The sequence below is a fragment of the Mirounga leonina genome, unplaced genomic scaffold (assembly GCF_011800145.1).
Source record: "Mirounga leonina isolate KUSES-001 unplaced genomic scaffold, KU_Mleo_1.0 Mir_101479, whole genome shotgun sequence".
Lineage (NCBI taxonomy): Eukaryota > Metazoa > Chordata > Mammalia > Carnivora > Phocidae > Mirounga > Mirounga leonina.
The window spans coordinates 147,470-167,103 of NW_023270134.1; the positions used below are offsets into that span (position 1 = coordinate 147,470).

Consider the following 19,634-nt stretch of genomic DNA (forward strand, 5'->3'; position numbering starts at 1 on the left):
CATCCTCTCTCAAATAAATAAATGAAATCTTTAAAATAAATTAATGAAATAAAATCTTAAAAAATAAAATAAAAATAAACCCTTTTTCTTATGACATTGACTATTACAGCATCACATGTTTAATGTGCTTTAAATTTCATTTGAGTCTCTATTACAAAAATCCCCTCACCAGAGATAAAGAAAGAAGAAATATTATATATATTATATATATTATACATATATGTATAAGATATATACATACATAATCTCCATTCAAAAAATCCAAACATAAATTAGTGCCTTCTTTGAACCAGGAACTGTAGGGAGTAGAGAAATGAGTAATTCATAGGCACAATCTCAGTGTCTGTGAATTCAGAAATTAACTGGGGTGGGGTGGAGGTGGTAAAGAGACATATAAAAAGTTAATGGCAGGGCAGTCCTGTAAGAACTTGCATCTAGAGATGAACAAAGTGTTTACCCCAAAGAAGATCCACTCTGGGTAAGTGGTAGGCAGGTGTAAGAACACAAGAGAAAGCACCACGTACCTTGGTTAGTTTTCCTGGATTTAGTCTTCACAGAGCCCTTTCCAGAGGAAATCTGTGCCATTTTACACAGAGGTTCGCATTCCACACCCAGTGCTTAACTACAATGAAACAGACACAGCCACAGAAGGCCAAGAGTAGAGATATCAAGAGGAATAGGAGACACAGGTTTGAATAAAGTTCAAGGTGCTCAGACCACTGTAGGGTGTCTCAGTTTGCTAGGGCGGCCAAAACAAAGTACCACTGATGGATGGCTTAAACAACAGCAAGTTATTTCCTCCTAGTTCTGGAGGCTGGAAGTCTAAGATCAAGGAGTTGGTGGGGTTGGTTTCTTCTAAAGGCTTTTCTCCTTGGCTTATAGATGGTTGACTTCCTCTGGTGTCTTCGCCTGGTCCTCCCTCCGTGTGTGTGTGTGTCTGTCTTTTAACCTCCTCTTCTTAGAAGGACACCACAAATGACCTCATTTTACCTTAATCATCTCTTTAAGGGTTCTATTTCCAATTATCGTCACATTCTTAGGTACTGCGGGGGTTAGGATTTGACAAAGATTCTTACACCTTGACCAAACTTTGGTCAGGCTCTTCTGAGCTCTCTTTTTCACTAGGCCTGAACTTGGGCTCCCGTGTAGACTTCCTTGTAGACTATTTCTAGCAAGAATCCTGCTAAGTCAGTTTAACAAGAAACTCCCATCTTCGATATCTGATCACCCTCAATATCTGATCGGGTTCCTCGTGATCCACCTTCCCCCAGATGATATCTAATCACCCTTGCCTAACTTCAGCAAGAATCCTGTCAGGTTTGTTGAGACAGAATCCTCCCTTACCTATATTTCCTCTTAGTAATTTTCTGTCCACTGATCCCCAACCCTGCTTTGTGGCTGCAAATTTCCATTTTTCTTTGTATTTGAAGTTGAGCCCAATCTCTCTCCCCTACTATACCCCCCTCCCTGGCATTGTCCTGGCCCCTAATACCTATAGTGATAGTCCCCTGAATCAATTCTGCCTTAGTGTTTCTTAACAAATGAATGATTTGAATGAATAATGATTTTTTTTTTAATTTATTTTAGAGAGAGAATGAGATAGAGAGAGCATGAGAGGGGAAGGGCCAGAGGGAGAAGCAGACTCCCTGCTGAGCAGGGAGCCCGATGCGGGACTCGATCCGGAGACTCCAGGATCATGACCTGAGGCGAAGGCAGTCGCTTAACCAACTGAGCCACCCAGGCGCCCCTGAATGATTAATGAATGAATAATTTTCTCTTTAATAGACTTCAACATATGAACTTTGGAGGGGACAAAATTTAGCCCATAACATAGGGTCTCAAAATTTGGGGGAATGTATAGTAAGGAAGTTCTAGCTATGAATTCCTCCTTCAGGAATGGGGGGGAGGGCAGAAAGAAGAGAGGCAGAGAAAGGGAGGGGGAGAGGGAGAAGGAAGAGAGGGAGAGAGAAAGAGAGAGAAAGAGAGAAGGTTCTCAGTTTTTTTAGAGTTCTCTAGAAGGACATCAATTGGTGGGGCCGACCTGAAGCTCTGCACTGGGGATAAGGAGGGGAGAATGGGACAAAGTGACTGTCTTCCCGTGGGACCACATTTCTGTGTGGTTTAAGAAAAATAAGCTCAAGCGAAAAACAAAACAGAAATGCTATAACATTCTGCCATGTGTATCTTATAGCAATTTAAACTCCCACTACTATTTTACCACCAAAGAAGCATTTTCATAATTATTACCAGTTATTTACTGCCTACTAGTTTAGCCACAACAGAGAAGTTAAGGGCAAGAGCCCTAGAGTCAGACAACCTTGCATTTGAGTTCCAGCTCTACCACTTACCATGTGACCTTGAACAATTCAACTTCTCTGTGCTTCATTTTTTCATCTGGAAAATTTGAATAATGACTGTGTCTTCCTCAGACGGCTCTAGTGAGGGTTACATGAAATAGTAAAGATTATTATTATTTATTATTAATATATTTCAGGAATTTTATAGGGTAGGTATTTAATATATTTTATCTATTTTATATCTTCTACAAAAATCCTATGAGGTATATATATCATCAGCCCCATAGCCTCCTAGTATCTCACCTACCCCTGCTGTCACTAAGGGCAATTTCCATGAGGAGAGTCATGAAAAATTTGTTCCTTAAAACGGATCATTAAGAGATGCTTCAAGATCAGTTCCTTCCTCTCTTCTTTGGATGGTACCTTCTATTGAGTAGCTGCTCTTCTGGCACAGTTCCTATGACAACCTCTCTCTGGGATATTTTTCTGCTCAGCCATAGTACTTGTGGCCCTTCTTGTTATGAGACAAAAAAAAAGAAGAAGAAAGAAAAGAAGAAAATACCCATCAAATAAAGCCTTACATAAAGAGCTTTGTTAATGGGGAATCTCATAAAGGAGCCATGATGCTACATCAACTAAGGCAGTAAATTGCTTTAAACTGTTTCTGTTCAAATGTTATAAAGCCATATACACTCACTCTCTCCAGCACAATAATTGAGGACACATACAGTTAGATCTCGTAGTTACCAGTACAGAGCAAAGCAGAAGTACAGTTTCACTTTGATGTTGGAGCTTTTAAAAAATCTTTTTCCTGATATTTCTTTTGGTTTTATTGTCTGTTGTAATTTACTTTACAATACTGTAGTATATAAACATTAGGAACTCTGTGTGAGCAATTGAACTCTAATCTACCTACACCCTAGAGATCAATTAGCATATGACGTGGCCAAATAGAATTAACATCCTAAGAACTGGCCAGGTCACATTCAAAAGTATTTTTGTCAAAATCAACTTCAGGGGTGCCTGGGTGGCTCAGTTGGTTAAAGGTCTGTCTTTGGCTCAGGTCATGATTTCATGATGTCAGGGTTCTGGGACCGAGCCCCATGTTGGGCTCCCCATTCAGTGGGGATCTGCTTCTCCCTCTTACTCTCCCCCTGTTTGTGCTCTCTCTCACAAATAAATACATAAAATCTTTAAATAAAAATCAACTTCAAAATTTTATTATTGAGTGTGTTAGAAAGAATTTCTAGTTGGCAAAATTAGCGGAGTTTAAGTTATGTGATCATTAGGAGTTGGGCATCTCCATCTTTGCAGGAACAGTGTATATACAAGTATCTATCCAGGTCAGTAGCTCGTATCAGGGGGACAGTTCATACCAGAGGTGCATATGGTGCTGTACCTCTCCCATCAGTGGATGATCCTATCATCTGATCTGACCAAAAGCCTTGACCCTCCCTCCAGCAGAACATGCCTGTCTTCATCTTGGAGACAGCCTTTCATGAAGAGACTGGTCATTGGGTCAAGGGTTGAGACTGATAATATTCCAAGCATACACAGGCTGTATGATTGTTTTGTGTCTGCTTGCCAGCAAATATTTGTTTGCTTAGAATAACGTGGTCTGAAATGTGCTTTTGCTACAACTGCCTGGTAAAAAGGTGGTGGCTTGGAAACCCAGAGCTGACACCCCCTGTAACTACTGGAGAGTTCTGATAAAGTTCAAAATTACCGGACATCTGTAGAACAGAAAACTGGGTTAAGTTGATTCAAATTCTCATATGCTATTCTGCAACACATACCTCATGAGAATCCTGTTTACCTGAATTTCCTCCTGCCACACTGTTATTTGTCTTCATTGATGGGCTCATTGATCTTTATGCAAGTGTTGTCTACTGGTCAGAATATCCAGGCAATGTAGGAATGTGGATTTTTCTTTCCCTTCTAAATAGACTTTATTTTTTAGAGCAGTTTTAGGTTTTACAGAAGTGAGTGGATGGTACTCAGATTTCCCTCTCACATACATTACCCTCTCACATAAACACACAGCCTCCCTCACTCAACACCCCCCACCGGACTGGCCCATTTGTTACAACTGGTGAACCTAAATTGACACATCATTATCACCTAAAGTCCATAGTATACATCAGGGTTCACTCCTGGTGTCGTATATTTATAAATATTTTTTAAGTAGGCTCCCCACCCAGCACAGGGCCCAACTCGGGCCTTGAACTCAGGACTCCTAGATCAAGACCTGGGCTGAGATCACGAGTCAAATGCTTTACTGGGTGTCGTATATTCTATGGATTTTGACAAATGTATAATAACATGTATCCACCATTTCAGTATCATACAGAGTAGTTTCAATCACCTAAAAATCCTCTGTGTTCTGCCTCTTCATCCCCCTTTCCCTTACAACCACTGATCTTTTTTTGTCTCGATAGTTTTGCCTTTTCCAAAACATCATATAGTAGGAATTACAGAGTATGTAGCCTTCTCAGATTGGCTTCTTTCACTTATTAGTATGCATTTAAGGTTCTTCCCTGTCTCTTCATAGCTTGATAACTCGTTCTACTTTACTGCTGAATAATATTCGATTGGCTGGATGGACCACGGCTTCTTTATCCATTCACCTATGAAAAGACATCTTGGTTGCTTCCAAGTTTGGGCAATTATGAAGAAAGCTGCTATAAACACTCATGTGCAGGTTTTTGTATAGACATAAATTTTCAACTCCTTTGGGTAAATACTATGAAGTGTTATTGCTGAATCCTATGGTAAGGGTATGATTGGTTTTATAAGAAACCACAAAACTGTCTTCCAAAGTGGCTGTACCATTTTGCATTCCCACCAGCAATGAGTGAGACAGTTCCTGTTGCTCCATACTCTCACCAACATTTGTTTGTTGTCAATGTTCTGGATTTTGGCCATTGTAATATGTGTATAGTTGTAGCTCATTAGTGTTTTAATTTACATTTCCCTAATGACACATGAAGTAGAGCATCTTTTCATATGCTTATTTGCTAACTGTGTATCTTCTTTGGCGAGATGTCTTTCAGCTCTTTTTAAATCAGGTTGTTCATGTTCTTATTGCTGAGTTTTAAAAGTTCTTTGTAGAGTTCAGGTAACAGTCTTTTTCCAGATATACCTTTTGTAAAGATTTCCCTCTAGTCTATGGTTTGTCTTGACATTCTCTTGACCAGACTCATTTTTAATGTAGCAAAAACATACATATTTGTTTGTGCACTGGATTTATTCACTCTTTCATTCATTCAACATGTATTTATTAAGACCTGCTAAGTATGAGGCACTGTGCCAGGCATGCAGAAGGCAGGGGTAACCAACACATAGGCACTGGGTTGCATTTGCCTCTAAGCCATAACAACTCACATTTTAAATCATATAACTTGTATTCCACACTGTGTGATTTATCCTCTGAAATATTGTGGAGCCTGTCCTCTCCTCTTTATTCCCACAGACCACCCTGATTATTCTCCTTATCATGGTAGATATTCACAACTAACTAGTCTCATTTTTCAATGAGAAAAATTCCTTCCAATTCCTCCTCTATGTAGGTAATAATTATCCTTCTAAAATTTAAATACAATCAGGTCATATTTTTGGTTAAAAAAGCATGTATGACCTACAGCCAAAATGGGCATCAGTTTTATTTCACAACACTAGAGTGTAAGAAACATCATTTCTGTTAACTTCTCTAAAATAGTCAAATTATGCTAGGCTCTCTTCTACTTAGTTGGTGAGAAAGTCAATTTCAGCTTTTTTATCAGGCTCATTCTTTCCACCAAGAAGCTTTTGAAATTTACAAGGATCTCACACACTACATTTAAGAATGGGCCCTCTGGTCTTAGTCTACAATGCTCATTACTGACCTTCAACTTGACTGTATCCAGATGGTCCTATGAAAGTAGGTAATGTCAAGTCTAGCTCTTTAGAGAAAAAGTTTTCACCCAGCAATATAAAAGCCTCTGAAACGGGGGCACCTGGGTGGCTCTGTTGTTTAAGTGTCTGCCTTCAGCTCAGGTCATGATCTCAGGGTGCTGGGATTGAGCCTTCCCCTTTCCCCTCGCCCCTGCTCATGCTCTCTCTCTCTCTCAAATAAATAAATAAATAAAATCTTCAAAACAAAACAAAAAAACAAACAGAAACAAAACAAAAAATGTTAAAAAGCCTCTGAAACGAGAAAAAACAAAAGTTAATCACCTTCTCTGGTGGGAGAAAATAAAAATACATAAAACAAGAAAAACAAGGGGTGCCTGGGTGGCTCAGTTGGTTAAGCAACTGCCTTCGGCTCAGGTCATGATCCTGGAGTCCCGGGATCGAGTCCTGCATCGGACTCCCTGCTCAGCGGGGAGTCTGCTTCTCCCTCTGATCCTCCCCCTCTCATGTTCTCTGTCTCCCATTCTCTCTCTCAGATAAATAAATTTAAAAAAAAATATTAAAAAAAAAAAAACAAGAAAAACAAAAACACTAGCTAATATTCCAAATTATCCTGCCTCACGGAGAGAGTCCAAACCTATGTCCAAAGTGTTGCCATAAGACATATCTGCACTTCCCAATTTCATCTTCATCCCAAAGTGTGCTGGAGCAGATTCACATCAGCTTATGAGAATCAAGTGTTAAATTTTCAGGAATGTTGTGAACACAGCTATTATTAAAAATTAAATTATATAAATCTCACTCCCTCTCCCCTCCCACCTCCCTGAAGAGTCCTTTAAAAGTACTTGTATTACAATGAATCTGACATTGTTCCTAATAGCTGTTTTCAGTAAAATATCCCCCAGACTATGAGCTTGTCAATAAGATTTTTTATTTGTATTTGTCTCCCTTGCTCCTAGTAGAGGGCCTGGCACATGGTAAGAATTCAGTAACTGTTTGGTGAGTGAGTGAGGGAACAACGTGGAGGTTCAACCTGTTCCCTTCCTGATATGATGGGATCAACCCTCTATCCAGCAGCACTCAGTTTCCTAGATCAAGCCCTGTATGCACAGGAGCCTGAGTCCTTCCAATCTTTAATCAGTCACCACAGGAAAAGATTGGTTTCCCTCCACAAGAGATACAACTTTATTCTTCAAGTCTTTTACTCGGAGGGAGGGTTAAAATGCAGAGGAAACACAAGTAGTAAAGAAACAAAGAACATTTAACAGTTCCCTGAGGTACAGAAAGCTAATTAGAAGCACCACATCCATAGCTAAGGCCCTGTGGTCCATGAGCCTTAAGTTGGAAAGTCCATGTGGCTGGTTGGTAAACCAGTGCAGGGCTCTCTTCAGCCCCATCGACATTTTGGAGGCAGGAAATGGATTTGGTAAAAACTATGGGCATGGCTGATATGGTAGTATTTTTGGGTGGGTCGACAGATGGACAAATGGGTCAGGAGGATTGCTCATTGCATAGGTACACCTGGGAAACATTCCTTTCATCCTTTAGAAAGAGTGTGATGACCATTTTGGAAAATTCATGACAGAAATGTGTCAAAGACCAAAAAAACAAAGATTGAAAATGATCTCTTTTGATTTTAAACTATGCAACCCCAAGTACAGAACTGCTTGACCTAATTTCTGATTCCATAAACAGCTTTGGGGAAATTGTCATTGCTTTGCCCTAGTCTTCCCAGAACAAGAACCAAACGTCCCTGAGGATACCAAATGACACCCCCGCCCCCCACCACCAAGCTGGCACCAGCAAAGACGTAGGCTATTTGCAGAGAGCACGCCGCCTCTGCTGTGAGTGGGCAGTAAACTACCAGGGAGACTCATGCTGCCTGCCTGGAGACAGGGTTGCTAGGTGCCTCTGAAGTAGTGAGATCGAGAGGTGTACATTATTTCCCCCACGCTTCTTATTTTACACTGTGACGGTTGTAGCCTGGAAACAGAAGCAAAGAATAGTGTCTATAGCGTTAAGAATAATGGCCAGCCAAGTGCCCTATGGGGCAGAAGGAACAGGGTTAAGGCTTTTATCAGGAGTAGGAGAAATAACGTAATGTGATTTGGTTTCATCATAATTGCTTAAGCAGCCTGGGTGAGAACTAATTGTGAGTTCATCTGGCTCCAGAGAAACCCCACCTCTTCCCTTCTCCAGAATGATACTAAAATATCAGCATTGCATCACCAGAAATCACTCCCATTGGTGGCCTTTCTTAAGGAGACCAGCATACTCTGTCTCTCTGAAAGCCACTGGAATCTGTATAGACCTAGGAATTTATATCTTTCCAAGACAAATAAAATATTCCTGGCACTCACTTGTCACTTGAAAACTCAGAGTCCTTGCCCATTATTGTATCATAGAGGAAGTGTTGTTTTAAAACTGTGGGAGTGATGAAATGCAGAGAAGGAAATGAAGGGACAAGTTAAAGGCTCTACATCACTACTCAGCCCTGCCATTGTCGGACTCAGGAAGTCCTGGGTTTCAAAACCAGGCTGTTCACTGATAATATCTTGACACTCCTGGGCTCTCTCATAAGGCTCCTGTGGCCCTAAAGAGACAAGTACTTTTGCTCAGAAAGTTGGTCACCTAATTCTCCAAAGAGCAGAGCTAACATTGGAAGTCATCAGCTAGGACTTGAATTTCATCTAGGTTAGCAGTCTGAATTACAAATCTAGATGAAAGCTACGTTATGCTGCTATCATATGCTTATTTGGATTCTATGTGAAATCTGAGAATGAGGTGAGTTGATATACAGCAGTAGAAAGAATATGGATTCAAATCCTGGGTTCAATCTGGGTTCAAATCCAGACTTTGATGCTTACAAACTGTAGGCAAGTTACTTACTTTCTGAGGGTCAGATTCCACTGAGAAATTAGATAAGAACACCAGTTCCCTTGCAAGATCTATGCAGGATGAGAAATAATATGTAAAGTGCCTTCATGGCACTTGGAACAGAGGATGTACAAGACAAATGGTAGCACATGTTACAGTCTGTCTCGTGGTAAAAGAGCCTAATCTGAGTGGCACTCAGATTACATGTGACACTGTGGAGGTTACAAAGATATATCAAGCATGACTCTTGTCTTCTGAAATAATAACTATTAACAATTTAGTCAGATGGGGAGGGAACTGGGGGCAAAGGAGGAGTAAGGACCGTCTGAAGCAAGCAGCAACCAAACATGATAGAATTTAATTCTTAACTGTGAGGTACAAAGGCAGAGTAAGAGTTTATGAAAAAGGAAGAACAGTGCTGGTGGGGTGATAGCTTTAAACACGGAACAGAAAAACAAACACAAGTGTGATTTGTCAACCACTAAGATTTACACAGAAATCAAATTGTAGATTTAACAAGAGCAGAAGACCAGTCCACTGAGAAGTTCATTTTAGCACCCAAAGGACATGGTAGCAAAACCAGCCAGCTCTGGTTGCTAATGCCCCAAGGTCACAATCTTGAAGAAGACTGGAGCACTTTCAAAGTTCTAAGCATGGACCTTGACTGGCCTCACCTGTGGTGGATGGGAGATGAGTGGCCATCTTTATTTTTCAAGGAAAGTCAGCTTACAGTTAGAAAATGAGGAGCAGAAATAAATCATCGAACTCCATAAAAGGTCCAAACTGAAGTAAAGTTCAAAATGACTAACTCTACCCATGACTCTGCTGATCTCCCTTGTCATATGTTCTTTTAAATATATGTTGGGCTTAGGCCCAATTCCATAAACATGGATAAACAATAAATAGTACTTTATTTTCTGAAAATCATGGTAATCTGAATCTGTACCCCCACAAAAATCTAACCATCATTGTTGACCCACCCCCGCCCCAATGGGAGACAAGGAAAGAAAACACAATACTGCTAATGAGGTTATACCCATGCTTTATATTTTATACAGATTTGCCTAAACACCATATGAACTTGAATATAAATGATGCTTTCTCCAAATATTATTCCAAAGAAATAAAAGGAATTGCCTTGTATTTGAGTCTTTACAAAGTCTTTCCTGTTCTAGGAGGCCTATTCAATAATTCAAAAAGCCAACTGCATTCTTCTGAATAGATGGTATAGTTTTTCCCAAATTTTTTCTTAGAGATAAAAATCTACCTAATATTTGAACCTATACAAAGTCTCCCGTGTTACAGGAGACCTCTTCAGTTATCCTGATTCAGTCTCAATCAGTGGCAGCTTAAAATGCTTATAGAAGGGCTCAGTTGGTTAAGCGACTGCCTTCGGCTCAGGTCATGATCCTGGAGTCCCTAGATCGAGTCCCGCATCGGGCTCCCTGCTCAGCAGGGGGTCTGCTTCTCCATCTGACCCTCTTCCCTCTCGTGCTGTCTCTCATTCTCTCTCTCAAATAAATAAATAAAATCTTAAAAAAAAAAAATTTTAAAAAATGCTTATAGAAATCAGCTGATGGAATTGATTTAAGAAAAAAAAGGAGGGAAGCAAAAATATTTCCAAATTTGAAATTATTTCTGGAGGTATGAATTCTAGGTAATCCTTTTCCCTAAATTCATATGTTGAAATCCTAACCCTCCAAGTGATGATATTAGGAGGTGAGCATTTTGAACACCAAATCTGCCAGCACCTTGATCTTGGACTTCCCAAACTCCAGAACCATGAGAAATAAATGTTAGTTGGTTAAGCCAGTCTATAGTACTTTTGTTATAGCAGCCCGAATGGACAAAGATAACCCACATATGAAATACACCAGTTGTGGAGTAGACATCATGACTGAACATACAATTTGTTTATACTTTTCTGAGACCCCACTAAAACATGGTATATAATCTTTTTCTCAAGACATCAAATCATAAGGACAAAGAATGAGGAAAGGCAGGACATCAAAATTTGCAAGTAGGGACAATTAATGAAAGGTAACTTATGTACCAGATCTGAGAGTACTGGGTCCCAAGATGGTGGAAGAAAAGCTGTGAAGCATTGGGGCACCTGGCTGGCTCAGTTAGAGGAGCATGTGACTCTTGATCTTGGGGTTGTGAGTTCGAGCCCCACATATGGTGTAGAAATTACTTAAATAAATACAACTTAAAAAAAAAAAGCTGCCAAGCATTGATTACAAACAAGTTTTGGGAACTGATGGCACTGGACAGCTCTGGAAGTAGGACTGGAGGTAGAGCAAAAAATAAGATGCAGAGCCTCAAATCCCCTATTTGGGGGTGCCTGGGTGGCACAGTTGGTTAAATGTCTGCCTCTTGGTTTTAGCTCAGGTCGTGATCTCAGGGTTGTGAGATCGAGCCCTGCATCAGGCTCAGTGCTCAGCTTGGGGTCTACTTGAGATTCTCTCTCTCTCTCTTCTTTTGCCCCTCCCCCAACCCATGAGCATGTGTTCTCCCTCTCAAATAAACAAACAAATCTTTTTTTTTTAATCCCTTATTTACCTCCAAAACAAACACAAAGCCTAGAAGTTTATTTTCTAGCAAAACTAAGCCAGAGAATCCTGGGAGAGTTGGGGGGTTGCAATACTAAATAGAAAATTAAGAACAGGGGGCGCCTGGGTGGCTCAGTCAGTTAAGCATCTGCTTTCGGCTCAGGTCATGATCCCAGGGTCCTGGGATCGAGCCCCGCGTTGGGCTCCCTGCTCAGCGGGAGGTCTGCTTCTCCCCCTCCCTCTGCCTGCCTCTCTTCTTGCTTGTGCTCTCTCTCTATCTCTCCATCAAATAAATAAAGAAATCTTAAAAAAAAATTAAGAAGAGGTAGATGTTGGCATACTGGGAATGAAAATTCATCCCTGCCCCTAGTCCTCTATCTCTGCCTGGCTCTCAGAATGGTAGCAATCAAAACTGAACCTTCCAGGAAAAAGTTCAAAGCTCTTTCTCTAATTCACTCAGGAAAAAATTGAAAGAGAAACTATAGGCCTGTAATTGTCCAATATAGTAACCACTAGGCACTAAATCCAAACCTGATTTCCAAATATTGTATGAATAAGTATTTGTATCTTGGTGAAATTTTCCAATGATAGCATCAGACTCAAATTCCCCTCATAGCTAAGGTTGCCATCTTTTCTTCAAAGCTTCCTGTAGGTTTCTGTTCTGTCATGATTCCTGCTTCCAAATTCTTCCATTCAATTTCCCTATGCCTCTCCCCATGTTTGCTTAGAGATATAAACCTAGGACTTCTTGATAGTCCTATATACTTAATCTGCACCTCTAATTATAACAAAATCCCTGGGAACCAGAAGTACATCTTGTGCTTCTTTGAAAACGTAGCACCTGATTCCATTTTGCAACAGTATGTACACATATAAATATTTCCTGGTGATAATTTATTGAACATAGATGATTTGATATGGTCACTTTGTACATGTCATCTAATTTAATGCCAGAACAACTCTGCAAAGTGAGTTTAATAATTGCTATCTTACAGATGAAGTGGAGGGAAAATAAAGGGCAGTGAAAAATTTGCCATAACTCGGGGTGTAAGATATCACATTTCTTTATTTTGTTTAAATGCAATCGAGCTGCTTCGAGCACCAATCAGCTGGCAGGAAATTCCATTTCAGTCATTTCTGGACTGACCTCCTCCATTCACATTTCCAGGTGATACAAAGGTTGGGAATGGGGATGTCTTCTGCACTCCAAAATACTGAAAGTAAGGCTATGGTCTCCACTGGTCCCCACTGATATGCTTATTGTTTGGGTCACATGATCTGTCCCTGAGGAAAGCTGTATTCACAACTTGAAGGAGGGTCTCTGTCATCTCAATTCCTGAGGCCACAGCTCCTAGAGTCCCTCCTCCCTAGCATCCTAAAGCAATCAACACAACTGGGAGTTAACAAGCAGGACCTATGCTACCTTTTTGGGAAACCACCTAAACCCCTTCCTCCTGCTGGACTCAGGAATTGCTTGCCCATATCCAATCCTATTTCCATCCCCAAACCTCCCCGCCCTGCCAAAGCTCTTATCTTTCTTCTTTTCCAGAGAAGAGAATGGGTGCCCACAATGGATCTAGTTTTTTTTTTTTTTTTTTCTTTTTTTAAAGATTTTATTTATTTATTTGACAGAGAGAGACACAGCGAGAGAGGGAACGCCAGCAGGGGGAGAGGGAGAAGCAAACTCCCCGCAGAGCAGGGACCCCGATGTGGGACTCAATCCCAGGACCCCGGGATCATGACCTGAGCCAAAGGCAGTCGCTCAACCAACTGAGCCACCCAGGCACCCGGATCTAGTTTTTCAAAAGAAAACAAAACAAAACAAAAAAAGAATGAAGCTGTTCTCTGGCAACATCTGCTTTCCATTCAGCAACCCAAAGCCCCTGGGGCAAAGGAACACAATGGTTTGGCTACTTTCTTGGAATGGGAAAGGGAAAAATACCTTTAGCAGTGAAAACAAATATATATATTTTTTTAATTACAGACCAATAAAATAAAAATCCTGCCTCTAATATAAATACATACATACGTATACAATAGATATTTATATAATTATATTCATAATATACACAGTTGAATGACTGCCTGGGTGAAAAGATTTTCATTGTAAAAGCAATAACTTTCATTACAATGACCTGTCTTATTCTCCGGTCTTCTACTATTGCCTTTGAACCACATTCCAAACCCAGGGAAAAAACATGTTTATAAAAAACTGCAAAGGTCAAGGCCAGTAATGGAAATTGATTTTACATGCTCAGCGGAGTGTTTTTAAAAACCATGGAATGGTCTAAGGGAAAAGAAATCTATTTAATTACTCGACAGTCTTTTGTAGTCCATTAAAAAGGCTCCACAATTGTCTACCTCTCCTGAACCAACTTAACATAAATCCTTCCCATTAAAGAAGCACTTCTTAGAAATTGCACAGAATGCACCCTTCTGAAGAGGTGAAAAACTCCAGAGGATGAATTCAAACTGAGAATAATGATTCCTACATGAAGACAAGCTGCTTCCTTTAAATGTTTTTAATGAGGTTGAAATTTCACTCAAAGCTCCTGCCCAATACCTGAGTAGCTGGTCCCTTTGAACTTGCATTTTTCTCCTGTCACTGTCTGTTTGATAAGATGATGGGGAAGAAATCAATAGCCTCTGTTTCAGGAGCAATTATGGTGCATTTTTGCCTTCATTCTTTTGAATTTCAGTCTACCATGGTCAACACTGAAAGTCTTTTTCCTACATTCTAAAGCAAATCCATGGTAATCTGAAATATGATTTTACTATAACAACTGACAACTTTTTAAATTCTTACCATTTAGATAGGAAATAAAGAAGAAAATGGTATATAAATTAGATTCAAGGAGCTGTATATGTGATTGACTACTTGCTTATACAAGCAAGTATGCTTATCCTGATAAGTCAATACTCAAACGAATCTTTTGGGATAACTGTTCTCCAGCTAGGGAGGTCAGACTGCAAATTCTTCTAAAGATCATTGTGTTCATTAGATCATTAATTGAATTAATTCCATTTAATTAAAGGTCTTGAATAACATAGTCAAGCACTACTGTCTGGAATTTTAGTCTTTCTAGACAAGCCATAATTAATTAATTATGCATTAACTATACAGTGTCTATTTTAGGACAATAACAAGGAAACCATGATAAATGGCTTGTACTACCACTGCTAGTTTGAAACAAACTATATTTCAGATGCATTTATAGTGCTCTCTCCCCATACTAACATGACTTCACTATGTTATAATTGTTATGTCCGGGTAGGTTCTCAACTAAGTCTTCTTTCACTTCTTGTCTTAATTGAAATTTAGCTTTCTCCTGATTCCAGTGAGGGCTGCTTCCTTTTACTAGTCTTAAACCTACAACAGAGTTGCCATTGTCTTCTTCCAGACTGTGGTTTTCAGCTTAAGAAAACAAAACAAAACAACAGCCTCAATAATTTCTATTATTCTTTTGAAATTCATGTTATTTACTTACACTAGTTGAGACCCATCTTAGTCAATTATCCATGACCTTCCATAAGGTTTTGAATTACTAGGTCAGTTTTCTTCTCCATCTATGATAGGCTAACAAATGGAACCACAAAATACAAGCATGCCCTCATCCCTGGAACCTGTAAATGCTACCTTATTTGAAAAAGGAGTTGATGTGATTAAATTAAGAGTCTTGAGATGAGATTGTCCTGGATTATGTGTATGGGCCCTAAATGCTGTCATATGTGTCTTAGTAAGAGAGAGGCAGAGGGAAACTTGACACACACACAAAGAAGGCAGTGTGAAGATGAAACAGAGAGAGTTGAAGATGCTGGCCTTGAAGACTGGAGTGATGTTGCCACAAGCCAGGAATGACAGTAGCCATCAGAAGCTGGAAGAGAGGGACACTGGGTGGCTCAGTTAGTTAAGCATCTGACTTTGGCTCAGGTCATGATCTTGGGGTCCTAGGATTGAGCCCCATGTCAGGCTCTGTGCTCAGTGGGGAGTCTGCTTGTCCTTCTGCCCCTCTCCCTGCTCATGCTCTCACTCTTTCTCAAATAAATAAAATCTTAAAAAAAAAAGAAGAAGAAGAAGCTAGAAGAGAAAAGGAAGCTAATGTCCCTTAGAACCTGCAGAGGGAGCACAGCCCTGCCAACATCAACAGCCCAGTGATAACTGATTTTGGACTTCTGGCCTCCAAAACTGAAAGAGAATAAATTGTTGTTGTTTTAAGCCAGCAAGTGTATGGCATTTTGTTATAGAACCATAGGATTTTAACATGTTATCCTATTCTTTATTTTCATTCTCTAAGACTTTACCACTTATATTGTACCATGAAGTCATATAGAAAACCAAGAGAGAAGGAATCATAACAGCCCATGAATAGTCTCAAGAACAAGAGAGTGATCAATAGGGGCGCCTGGGTGGCTCAGTCGTTAAGCATCTGCTTCGGCTCAGGTCATGATCCCAGGTCCTGGGATCAAGCCCCGCATCAGGATCCCTGCTCTGCGGGAAGCCTGCTTCTCCCTCTCCCTCACTTGTGTTCCCTCTCTCGCTGTGTCTCTCTCTGTCGAATAAATAAATAAAATCTTTAAAAAAAAAAGAGTGATCAATATTTTTCAGTATTATCAAAAGTTTAAAGATTTTAAACTGTCTGTTAGACTGGGGCAATTAGGAAGTCTTCAGTAACAAAAGAAGAATAGTTTCAACTTGGTGATAGGGATGGCAGTCCATATCCAGTATCCAGTAGATTGAGCAGTGAATAGGAACTCAAAAGACAAAATCAATAAGGATAGATCCGATTTTTAAACATTGTGTTTGCACATAGAAACAGATTTATAAGATGTTTATCTGGAGTAGAATATAAACCCAAAGTTAATTATTCTTAAGGGGGAGACTTGAGGATATTCGTAAGAAAGCAACCAATAGAGGCAGAAGACAGAACACACAAGAGCAAAGAAACTTGATCAAAGGTGGTCTCTGAAGAAATGGGAAGGCTAAGAACAGGCTATGTTAAAAGATCAGGCATGAAAAGATATAAGGACACTGCTTCCTCTGAGATGGGAATGAAGCAATAAAAATGGGTAAAGAGGCAACTAATTTTGTATTAGCATGTGGCAGATTACCATTTTCTATTTGTATGCTCTTTAATAATGTGACCATGTCACTCCCCCATCAAAAGATGGTCATTCTCCTACCCTTGAATCTAGGTTGTTTTTAGCAACTTGCTGGACCAGTAGAATGCAATAAACCTGACATTCCAGGACCTCCAAGGCTTATGTCCACATTTTGGAACACTGGATCTTGGGACACTCCCTTTCAGACCTAGCCACCATGCCAGGAGCAGCCACACAGAGCCACTGGAGAGGCCAGGCCCACATAGGTGCTCTGGTCAACAGCCCCAGCCCAGCTCTTAGCTTACAACCAACAACAGTTGTCAGCCTTGTGGAAGAGACATCTTGGGCATTCAGCCAAGTCAAATCTTCAAACTGTTTTTGGGCCAAGTTGACTGTCTTTGGACAAGCTGCAATCACATGAGACACCCAAAATGAGAACTGACCAGCTGTGCCCACCAACCCACATAACCTTAAGAGAAAAATAATTGTTTCAAGCCACTAAATCTTGGGGTGTTTTGTTACCCAGTCAAGGCTAATTGGAATACAGAAGAATGGGAAGTTAAAAGAGAGTTCAAGCTTTATTTTCTCTTAGTTGAGCAGAATGCTAAATGATTTGGAATAGCTAATATGAGGAATGAAACAGATAATTGATCAGGGTCATGTAGAAAAATTATTAAACACTGTTAAGGACCCAATTCATGTGATAGACCTAAATCTGTGATGGCATCAATCCCCTTTATGATTTTTCTCTAGTAGAATGCAAAAGATCCATATAGGTTTGAGGTTCAGCAGTGTGGATAAACAGAAAAGCAAGGGTCCAAGAGAGCAGAGGGTGGTACCGAGAAAGTAGTTAAGCAGTAAATCAGTGCCCAGGAGCAGGGCTGACTGATACCTTAGGCACACAGTCTAGGGTCCACAAAAATGTTTTAATTTCTTTTAGAATCAGAAGAAAAACTTTCAGGCCAAAGAAAATGTTATATTTACTTTTTATAAGTGCAATTGTTAAAATATATCATTTTTTTTTCTTTTTTTAATGGAGAAAGGGACCTCTGAAGGCAAAAGTGCCTAAGGCTCATGAAAGTCATTATGTGTGTCTGCCTAGGAGAGGCAGATAATATGAGAAAAAAAGGAGGGGTTAAGGTTCAGAGATCTTGAGGAAACTATTATGAATTTGTAGTCAAATTAGGATAGCAAGAAACATGAAAGGACAAGGGATTGTGATGAGGGAGTGGAATGTGAGAGGTTTAAGTTTTCAGAAAAGGAGAAGGGTCTCACAGGGGATGAGAAGCTCCAGGACATGGTGGTGAGAAGTGGGAAGAGAGGTGACTGTTGGAGCAGAGGAGATCAAGGACCAAGGTGAGTGGGAGGTTGAAAAGGTCATTTGTATTGAAGTGATCCAAGATGGTAGCAGGAGTTAGAAAGACTAGGATTTTAGATGGACTAAAACTTTTTATATAAAAATTGAAGTACTGGAAGAAACAATGACATTTTTTTTCTTTGTTGACATTTATTGACAAAATTCACCCTAAGTGGAATTTTGAGAAGCTCCTTAATTTTTATAATACTAAAGTATTTTTTCTACCAAAACTAATGTGAATTTCTTTCTTTTTTTTTTTTAAATTGAAGTATAATTGACATAAAACACTACATTGGTTTCAGGTGTACAACATAATAATGATTTGGTATTTTTATATACTGTGAAATGATCACAATGTGTAGTCAATGTCTGTCACCACACATGGTTATGAAGTATTTTGTGTGTGTGATGAGAACAATAAAGATCTACTCTCAACAACTTTCAAATATGCAATATAGTATTATTAACTATAGTCACCATGTAGTACAGAAATGTTTAAAATTAATTTCAAAGTAGGAAAAGTATAAGCATGACATAAAATACAAATAGCAAAATGGAGAGATTAGTAAACAAAGCAAATAAATTTGTTCTGCACAACAAACATCAAAACCCAAATAACCATTCAACAAACTAGGAAAAAATATATTTCAATTCATATATCAGTAGAGGTCTATTTTCCTTATTATGTAAAAACCTGTAACAGTAAGAAGATAGGTAAAGGTTCTGAACCCCGTTCTAATGTGCGGTGTTTTTTTACCACTCCATTAGCTAGATGTCCTACAATTCAACTCAATTCTAACACCACCCAGAGATTGCATCAGATTCCACAGGTTAAGGGCTCAGTTCCACAAGACTACCCTCCACTTCAGATACCGATCACAAGTTCAGGTTAACAGTGCTTCTGCCTGATCAGCTATAAATTAGAAGTTCCCACAACCCCCTCCTTGGGGTCGATTAATTTGCCAAAGCAGCTCACAAAACTCATGAAACCCATTTACCCACATGATTACTAGTTTATTACAAGAGATATTAAAAGATACAATCAACAAGCAGATGAAGAGATACATAGGGTGAGGTCCTGAACAAAGGATCTTCTGTCCTAGTGAAGTTTGGGGCCCAGCATGGTGGCACATGCAAGAGTTTTGTCTCACCAACCCGGAAGCTCTCCGAACCAACTCCTTCTGGATTTTTTCGGAGGCTTCATTACATAGTCATGATTGATGAAATCATTGGTTATTGGTGATTGATTCAACCTCTGTCCCCTCTCCCTCCCCAGAGGTCAGGAGGATGGGACTGAAAGTGCCAACCCTCTAATTACATGGTTGGTTCTCCTAGCAATGAACCCCAAACCTTAGGTGGGGTCCAAAATCACCTCACATGACATAACAAAAGACCGCTCTTCACCACTCTCATTACTTAGGAAACTCCTAAATTCCATAGGTTTAAAAAGCTCTGTGCCAGGAGCACCTGGGTGGCTCAGTCGGTTAAGTGTCTGCCTTCGGCTGGGGTCTGGCTAGGGTCATAGCCCTGGGGTCCTGGGGTCCTGGGGTCCTGGGGTCC

At 39.9% G+C, this 19,634-nt stretch overlaps 1 long non-coding RNA gene across 4 annotated transcripts in view; it reads right to left on the reverse strand.

The window, feature by feature from the left end:
• Positions 1–19,634, reverse strand: part of LOC118025822 — a 95,180-nt gene that overhangs the window by 49,675 nt on the left and 25,871 nt on the right. For 3 of the 4 annotated variants that reach the window (XR_004683439.1, XR_004683419.1, XR_004683437.1), the window contains exons 2-3: positions 2,349–2,435; positions 525–622 (exon numbers count right to left, since the gene is read on the reverse strand). This is a non-coding gene — a long non-coding RNA (uncharacterized LOC118025822). Of the gene's footprint in view, positions 1–524; positions 623–2,348; positions 2,436–2,600; positions 2,812–19,634 lie in introns of all 4 variants that reach the window. The other variant, XR_004683434.1, reaches the window with a different exon arrangement.